Here is a 10,204-nt window from a genome sequence, read left to right as displayed (position 1 = left end):
TCTTTCTTTCCTTTCTTTCCTTTCTTTCTTTCTTTCTTTCTTCCTTTCTTCCTTTCTTCCTTTCTTCCTTTCTTCCTTTCTTTCCTTCCTTCCTTCTTTCCTTCCTTCCTTCAAGACAGAGTCTCACTTTATCACCCTCTGTAGAGTGCAGTGGCGTCAAAGCTTATAGCAACCTCCAACTCCTGGGCATAGGTGATTCTCTTGTCTCAGCCTCCCGAGTAGCTGGGACTACAGGCACCTGCCACAATGACTGGCTATTTTTTTGTTGCAGTTTAGCCAGGGCCAGGTTTGAACCTACCACCCTTGGTATATGGGGCCAGCACCCTACTCACTGAGCCACAGGTGACGCCCGGTTTGTGTGATTTCTAAGGTCCCTCCCTCGCTCCCTCTTTTCTTCCTTATTTGTCCATCATTCACATTGTTTCCTGTTATAGTCACTGAATACAACCTTCCCTAACCACTCCTGCCCACATTACTTCCTCCTTCCTCTGAACTCTATAGCCTTGGATTGTAATTATATATTATGTTATGGTTCTTCTTTCGTTCATTTTATACTGTTACATGGTGTTGTTTATTATTTTAAGTTACAGGCTCCCTGAGAGTAGAAACTGTGTATGCTTCTTTTTCGCATCCTAGAACAGTGTGTTTGAAGTAGACATTGAGTTTGTTTGTTTGTGGTATCATGGATCTTGGAGGACTTATAAACAATTGTCCCCACATGTCCCAAAAGGACCTTGACCCAATGTTATATGCGCTTATGTAAAAGCAATTATGCTTTATTAGGAAAAGTCACTGTAATAGAGGCAGATAAATGTGGATAGAATTAGGAAGTAGACTGACCTAGATGTCCTTAGAGGAGGAATTAGAAGATGCAGTGAATTGCTTATCTTGCCTAAGTAGGAAGAACTTTTAGAAATAGCTGTGGAAGATGATAGATCTGTATTGGAGAACTAACATTTATAACCCTAATCCAGACCAAATTTCTTAATTTTATTATGGGTGAAAGTGAAAATACTGGATAATATTTCATACATTATAGTGTACAAAGGAAACCCATTAACTTTATTTATTTATTTGTTTTTCAGACAGTGTCTCACTTTGTCACTCCCAGTAGAGTACTGTGGCATCATAGCTCATAGCAACCTCTAACTTTTTGGGCTCAAGGGATTTTCTTGCATCAGCCTCCCCAGTAGCTGGGACTCCAGGCATCCATCACAATACCCAGTTATTTTTAGAGATGGGGTTCTTGCTCTCTCAGGCTGATCTCAAACTCATAAACTCAGGCAATCTGCCCACTTTGACCTCCCAAAGTGCTGGAATTATAGGCATGAGCCACTGTGCCCAGCCCGGAAGCCCATTTACTTATGATGGGAATTTTTGCTGTCATTGTTAGTATTTATTGAAGTCTTGAAATGTACTTCAAAGTTTATTAGAAAGGTACAAGAGATGTAGCCTTTTTAAAAATCCCATTTGGTAGAACCAAGATAGACCACCATCCCATTCACTTTCCTTCCTGGTTATTTAATTTTTAGTGATTTAACCTTTACTGTTTGAATGAGGTGTGTCCATGTGGTTATTATCTTCTCATTGATATTTAAATTAAAAATCACTTTATTGTGATTGTTGGGCCTTTGTTCTCTGATTTAAAGATTGTGGCAGCTTATTTAGTTACTAGAAATAAGTGTACCTTATGCAAATGACTGGCTAAAGCATCTCCAGGCAAAGTGGTAGTTATTTGAACTAGATCCAACAGCACAAGATAGACTAATCCAAGGGGAAGTTTTGAAAGAACATTAGAAGAACTTCCCTCTCCTTGGTTGGTCTGCAGCAATCCCATTAAGGATATAGGAACCGTGCGTTACACCGGGGGGCTGCTCGTCCCTGGACCACACAGGTTTTATTACATTTGGTTAAAAGGGGGAAGAGAGAATGCAGACTAATGAGCAATTTCTAAATAGAGCTTCAACTCGCTTTGAAAATACAGAAGATTCCAAAATACCTTTATCGATTTTAAGAGCATCAAGCATTGGCAGAAATTCATATGCCTATTTGTTTCACAAATGATAAAATATGTTTTGAGAAGAAAAGGGATTTTCTTATTATCACAGCAGAAGTTCAGCAAGAACCTGAAATACCTTCCAATATGTGATAAAGACTATACATTTTGACTTCATTTTCAATTACAGTTGATCTTTGAGCAGCATGGTTTGAACTGTGCAGTTCACGTACATGCAGTTTTCTCCTGCCCCCGCCAGCCCTGAGCTGGCAAGACCGACCCTTTCTTTTCTGCCTCCCCAACTTACTCAGTGGAAAGGTGATAACGTTGAAGACTTTCATGACGATCCACTTCCACTCAATGGCTAATAAACATATTTTCCTTAGGATTTATTAGTAATAACATTTTCTTTCCTCTAGTTTAGCTTATTGTGAGAATGTAGTATCTAATACATGTAAATATAAAAATGTGTTAAATGTATTAATTGACTGTATATATTATTAATACAAGTTCTGGCCAGCAATAGGCTATTAGTAATTATTTGGGGGATTTATTAGTTATATGAGGATTTTCCTGTGTGAAGGTCACTACCCTTAGCCTATAAGGGTCAACTGTATTTTGTTGATTGCACACAAGGTTCTACCTATAGTAGAAAGCGCACAGAAGAAATCATCTCAGATCCCAGGAATCTAGATGTATCCCCTTGGTCCATGAAAACAACTCTGCATAAGATATACTTCTAAGATACTGTTATACTTCATTCTTGCCTATTCCAGATGTTATTCAAAAGATGGGGGAAGGGTACGTGTGAGTGTGTGTGCTTATTATAGCAATACTTCTTGATTTTTTCACTAAAAGTATGCCTTCATAATGGAAGAATTTCTAAGTCTTTAAAACATTTCCTGAATATCCAAAGTTAAGTTTCTATCTAAAACTCTTACAGGTATTAAACAATGATAGAGCTTTTTTTGTTAGGCAACGTTCAGGGTAAGTGCAGTATGTTGTTTCTTTGGGTTTAGAAAATTGAAGACAAAATAGAGTGAAATAAATGTGTTTCATTTACATGTTAGATAAAAAAACTTTGTCTAGAGCTTAAGGAGGCTAGGGTAATTGTCTAGAATTTAGGGAAGGTAGGGGTAATTGAATTAATTGAACATTCAATTAAAAATCTCATGCCAGTTAGAAAATGTCTTAGCAATTATTCAAATAAGAATCCAAACCAGTTAATATGACATGACTATGGTTGAATAGGACAAAGAAAAAGTATGGAGAAAACAACGTCTTATGACATAATGGATACACATATACCCAACATGCTGAATTAATTTTCCATTTGACTTCTGAATATAAGAAAGTCAATTAGAATAGCAAAGTAAATACATGAATAAATGCATCACTTATGAATAAGAGGACTGAGGTAGGTAATGTTTAGGAATGCTCAAGTAACATTTTGAGAAAGAAACTCTGCCTTGGAGATGAGATGTGAAAAAATGTAACGAACTCTCTCCTCTCTGTCTGAATCAGATTGATGATTATTCATCTTAGGATTGGATCAGAAACCAAATTCCAGGCTGTGGAAGGCCAGATCTGAAGGACACACTTCCGCTGGCTTCTCCTTTTCTTACGTCTTCTCTGATCTCTTCATCTTTCTTTTCATTCCAACACCCATGGAGACCAGGAGCAGGTTGGAGGAAGGAGTCTAGTTCTTCCATACCACTCCGCCAGTTCCCGCCCCCCTAGACATGATGAATGATGACATGACAGTGTATTTTTTAACCTTTAGGGGAACTACCTGGGCCCTGTCTATCATACTAGTGAAACTCAGTTTTTTACCAACCTTTCTTTGGTTGATGGAAGAACAAAATCATTGAGTCATAAAACTCATCTGGATTTCAAATCCATCTTTGAGAAAAAGTAAACTGTTGTTCTTGGATGAGCCCCAGGGACCACTGCTTAATTTCTCAGTTCATTTTCCCCTCTTAGCTTATGTATGTATATGAGTCCCTCTACAGTTGCCTTATGAAACCGTGCATTTTTTAATACCACAAAAACAGAGAAAAATCATTTTTTGGTAAATATTCTTTCAGTAGAATTGCAATCAATGTAGCCAGAGCTAACAAGCAGATGGATGTATTTGAATGCCATTATCTTGTGTACAACGATATTATCTGTTTCATGAAAAATTCAGCAGTTTGGGCTGCTTTAGTGAAGGGAAGATGGAAGTAAAAAAATAGCAAGAAAAACACGATCAGACTCAGAATCCCTGAGGGGGTCCCATTGCATCATTTAGCAGGGGAATGAGCAATGCAGGGCGAGTGGTGATGGTGGGGCTGCTGTCTGCGCTCCTTATGGCATTCTTGGCTGCAGGTCCCACTCAAGCCCCACAGCTGTAGGTGGGAGCTCCTGGGCCTGCTAAAGCATCACACCGTGACATTTTTATCATCCGTCTAAGAGAAGAAAATAAATTTGCTAACAGAATAGAGCTGGCAGGCTCATACTACCTTGTCACATTCCAGACATCTCCTGGTCTGGCCTGAGCCAGAGGAAAGTAAAGTGTGGGCCAGAACGTGTGTGATGGACATGGAGCAGACTTAATAGTTGGGAGAAGAATGTGTGTTTTCTGAGAGACGAATATGCGTTTTTTTTATTGGAGTTTTGAGAAATGAAAACACTTGAGCAGTGGAGAGGATATGACCTCAGCCTTGTTCTCTGTAGGCCAAGGATATAGTGACATAAGAAAAATGGAGTTGAAAATGGATTTTTTTCCCCAGATAATGTACATTGTAATGAAAAAGAACCCAATAAGCCCTCTCCAAAAAGGAACTGTTTTCTATTGCCTGATGATTAAAACATAAACTCCTCAGAAACATCATTCATGGTGACATCTGCCTATTTCTCCAAATCAGCTTTTTTCTTGTTTGTTCTTTGAATATATTCTTGATTTTTTTTTTTTTTATTAAATCATAGCTGTGTACATTAATGCAGTCATGGGGCACAATGTGCTGGTTTTATATACAATTTGAAATATTTTCATCAAACTATTGACATAGCCTTCATGGCCTTTTCTTAGTTATTGTGTTAAGACATTTATACTCTACATTTAGAAAGATTCACATGTACCCTTGTCAGATGAACCATAGGTGTGGTCCCACCGATCACCCATTTTCTTGATTTTAATTTACCCCTTTTTTAGGGGGAGAAGGGAGCTAGAAAATTCTGTTCTGATTACCCAGACTCTAGGCACTTTGATATTCTATCTTCCTATAAAATGTATTTCAAGTTTCATTATTTTAGTGGGGGTTTCCTGGGTGACTGTGCTTCTTCTCTGAATGTCTATCTCACATGGCTCGTGCCTGCATTTGTCAAAGCATGCGCAGCCTCATGTTACTGCCCGTGATGCTTTGCACATCCCCAATTGGGCATGGAGTCATGTGAGGTTAATCTCAGTGACTCCAGTATGTAGTAAGCTGCGCTAAGCACATCCAACCCCCAGAAAGTATAACTTTTTGGTAATTCTGATGAAGAGTGGCGTAATTCATGTTTCTATAATCATGTGAGTGATAATATGGATGTTAGTGGGGAATGTGAAATATTAAGATCCCAGATTTCTCCTAAATATTTCTCTTAATAAGGAGAACTTAAAAAAATTATGTTTGTTTTTCTCTGAGTTAACTCACATGTTACATAACTATAACATATGATAATTAAAATGAGAACTAAAATCCATTACTTGTATTGGAGTGATACTTGGGACCTTGTATGAGTAAGATTTGCTCTAGAGAGAAAAATTCTTCCCCGAACATGAGAGCCCTCATCAGGTCTGAGCATGGGCAGGAGGAACATTCATGAACTTTTTCGGCGGACATACTTTCAATATGTGGATTCCACAGTCTTAATCTTCTCCCTGACCCCTTCTTGCCATCCTTTCCCTGCTTCCTTTCTCTTTTTCTCCCTAGTCTTGTGATTTTTCTTATCTTGCTTCATCTCATTCTATCTTCCTTCTTTTCTTCATTTTCTGTTCCTTTCTTTGCCAATACTGACCATAAAATTTCATTTGGCACAATTTTTTCATAGTTTAATTAAAATAATAAGTAATCTTAAAATCGCTCTGCTGATGTTCCATCATTTCCTTTTTATCTGCTGTATTAAAATGACAGTGTCTTTATGTCTTTACATATTTCATTAGCAATGAAATTAATGTGAATTTCATTATGATAGTTTGAGTAAAGTATATTTTAATTTTTACCTCTAAATGATGCATCAGGAAAAGTGATGGAACAAAAGATTTTTCTTCATGATGAGAAATGTGGTATTTTTATTAAAAAAAAAAACTATCTCTGCTTCAGGGAAAAAATGGGCTAGAAGTTAGATATTTTATGGTGGATGTCTCTTATTAATACAATTTATAAGTGAATGAGAGTACTGTGTTTAAACTTACGTAAAGATCTAGTGGAAATTATCTGAAAAGCAAAATAGCTGAAAATAGTTTTAATTTTCTTCTGGTGCTGTGTATTATACTTACATAAAATTCTAGCCAATGAAAAGCACCAGAAGATAAAAATTACCAAATCACTTTAAACTGTATGTCGATAGGTTCTTCTATAAAGAAAGAACATTTAAAAAACTTATTGAGCACTGATAACTCAAATATAGTAACGGATATCTACGAGCAGATGTGGAAAATAAAGTTTTTCATATTGCTTTTCTGATGTACCAATTTGTAAATATGTTAAGTCCTTAATTGTCCTTAAATTTGTCCTGGTGCATTAGATAGGGTATAGAACACAAATGTTTATAAAATATTCTACAGCAAACATGGTAAGATTTCCATATTTAAGGATATTTATATTAAGGACACTGGCCAGTTATTGCAACATAATAGATGGCACCTAAGTATAATATCTACCAAAACATGTGTCATATTTCTTGATGTAAATTTTAAATAAATGTGCTTTGATGGACAGCACAACTGTTGGTGAGACTAAGACTCCCATTGTTCAGGCTGAGAAGGTAACGTCTGTGTTATACTTTCTGTTGTACTCGGGCTCCCAAAATAGAGAAGAATTTACTAAATACTCTTTTTAGGGGATATGAACTTTAAGAATAAAGATAGATGTTTTGCTCCCTTCCTGTGAAATGTAGCCTGTGAAAGGTAACTCTAAAATAGAGTAGTACCTTTAGAACTTGAGTCAAGAACATTATTATATATGTTACTTAAAATTCTCTATTACTGTATATGAATTGAGGAGACTACATTGGCACTGACTTGCCATTCATTTAGCTCTCAAAATGACAGCTTTCACTCCAAAGACTTCCAAGCATCGCTGTTCTGCCTATCCCATCATTATGAACAAATTAAAATTCGAGATTGAAATATTGTTATCAGTTGAGCAAGCTGCCAGCTCTACAAGAAGAGCCTATCTTTCATGATAAAGACAGATTTGACTCTTCGGTACAAAAATCACAGCTATACATTTCTAATTTTGTCTGCTGATTTCACTGTTTTCCAGAGGCTCAAGGAAGGTTAGAAAGGAAGTTATGGGATTAAAAAAAATATTTAATCTAAGTTGTAAAGGAGCTTGGAACCACACCACAAGCATCATAATTAACTTTAATAATTATAAATGTAAATGCAGACAAGCCACAAGGTTTTAATGGTGTGCCACATGCTTCTGCTAATTATTTTAGAGTTTGGACACATTCAGTGCCAGCTAATTATAAACCCTGCTATGGAAATCATCTGTTTATATTAGACTTATTGATCTCTAGTGTTTAAGCAATATGAAAAGGGAAATCTACAATGCTGGACCATCTGCTTTGTATTCCTAATTGCTTTTAAGGAATCAAATATATAAATAGTCAGCTTTTTATATATTGGGCTTCTAACTCTTTCAAGAGACATATTATGCAAACCCAAGTGAATTTAAAAATCCTATTTTGGAATGTTGCTTCCCTGGCTACTCTCAAAGACCTTTTGCCCCCTGCCCACAATATGCCCCTCTGACCTTTCTGCAGATCTCCAGAAGCACCGTCTTTTCTCCCAAGTCCCACAAAATGGTCAAGGTAACTGGGACTTGAAAGGTTTACCATCTTTTACTTACAGCTTTTCTTTGACTTCCTAAGAACAAATCTTTCCCATCCCACCCCCTTATATCCATGGATATTACTGCTATTTCATTCTGTGGGCCCAGAGGAGGATGGCAAGGAATAATGTCTAGGGGAATGTTTCTCTCTTGTGGAAAATATTTAACTTGATGACAAATTAAATTTCCTTATGTATAGAGAGAATGTCTGGACCAAACTGGTGTTACTTCTCATTCTTGATAGGCCTAGTGGGCAAGTCCAGTCTTAGCAGAGTCTTGTGATTCTCTGTGGAAGTTGAACTTAAATAAAGAAAATGTTAACTTCTCACAAGAGGCTGTTCACTTCGTGCATTATGTTAACTTCTCACAATGAGGCTGTTCACTTCGTGCATTATTAACTATACAGTTATTATTTTAAAGTGTTTGTGCCATTGGCTATAAATATCGACACCCTAGAAAAGTTTTCTGTTTTATTCAAATCCTTATTTATCCCTTTGGGGCACTCATATTGACATGAAATTATTGGCTTAAAATAATCCCTTTCCTAATATCCTATCACTCTCACGATCCTACTGAGTAATTATTCTATACATTATATCTCACAGATGTATGATAAATTTTATATATATCAAATATAATGCATAATGATTATTTTATAGTTTCCTGAGGGTTAGGGGCCTTTATTAGTTTTGTGGGCAATGTAAAGTTAGGATTAATTTGCAATTTTACAGAAACATTATATGATATATACATGGAATAATTTTTTGTTTTTTTAAGCATTTTTTCGTTATGTAAAAGTTGTGAATTTTGTACTAAAGAATCAAAAGAAGAAACGTCGTCAGTCTGCTGTTCTTCCATTATTACACGCTTAAATATCAACCCAAAAGTCCTAGTGCAGACCTAAGTTTAATATTTAACCCTGAGTAGTTCAAGGAAAGGACATAGTCACCTTATATAGTTGTAAGAATTCCAAGCAAAGAAAAATGAAACAAACGTTCTACTAGATTTTTGGAAAAGTTAGCAATATGTTTCATTATGCTTTAAATAAAAGATGATTTAATTGAAAAGATATTTGCTGCCATCAGCAATGTGCAATTTTGAATCTTGAGTAACGTTTATAGGCATGCAGCTCAATGTTTGTTCAAGTAGCTAGATATGTTAGAATGGCTGTGACTTTCTGTAGTGAATTCTCTATTAAAAGTCTGCTCCTCTGAAATATATTATCTAGCCCTCAGAAAAGGCTGTTCTCATTCTTCTTTTTTTCTAAAGTTTCAAATGGAAGTTGGATTACCTACCACTTAGGGCTCGTACTGTTCACTCGCAGTGTCTCTGGGTTTTAATCTTGGCACATGTATAATTGTAAAGCAGGCCTTCTGTATATTCTAAGTTCATTTTAATCAGACTTACAGGTTTAATTCAGTTCTGCAGCAAAAAAAGGGAATATTCAAAGTAAGAAAGAAATTAGGAGCTTTTTGAAAAGGTGCTTTAAGCAGCTCATGTTCCCCAAGCCCTCAAAGAAAGTTACAAATCAAGAGAGCACAATTGGCAGCTACATTATCAAAGACCTTCTGATAATGCTACCATTTAAATTGAATAATATTGTTTAATGGGCTTTTTAAAAGCGGCCATCCTCTGGATCTGACTCTCCAGCATGATTATCCTCCAATCCCATTTAAGGCTACAGCAATCTGGTGATAATTATAACACCCGTTTCCATCTGGAGTTCCAGGGGCTCAGACATGTGACTATGGCGAGACAGTTGAGCACCTTTGGTTTGCAAAGTGGACGTTAATTTGAAATTTGTGACACCTGCCCTTTTCAGTTTTGGTTAGTATAGCCTATTTGAAATACCCTTTCCCAGGATCTTTCTTGCTCCTAGCAGATTTTGGCAGTTTTCTGTGTGGCTGGCTTCATGATACTGCTTTCATGAACACTACAAATATAAAAGTAGAAAAACGTTATTACCTAAATTTAATTTTCTCTAGAGTGAGAGATAATTTCAGATACTGTTTGTACATTTCCTATTAACTGTCCTATTAATTGTTGTTTAATACAAATCCAAATATCATGGCATTAAACTCACTCATTTCATAATATTTTTCGCTTGTTCCTGAGAAGCATGCAT

The sequence above is a fragment of the Otolemur garnettii genome, unplaced genomic scaffold (genome assembly GCF_000181295.1).
Source record: "Otolemur garnettii isolate 467f Iridium unplaced genomic scaffold, OtoGar3 scaffold00024, whole genome shotgun sequence".
NCBI classification, from domain to species: domain Eukaryota; kingdom Metazoa; phylum Chordata; class Mammalia; order Primates; family Galagidae; genus Otolemur; species Otolemur garnettii.
Note: the sequence above shows the minus strand (reverse complement) of the source record.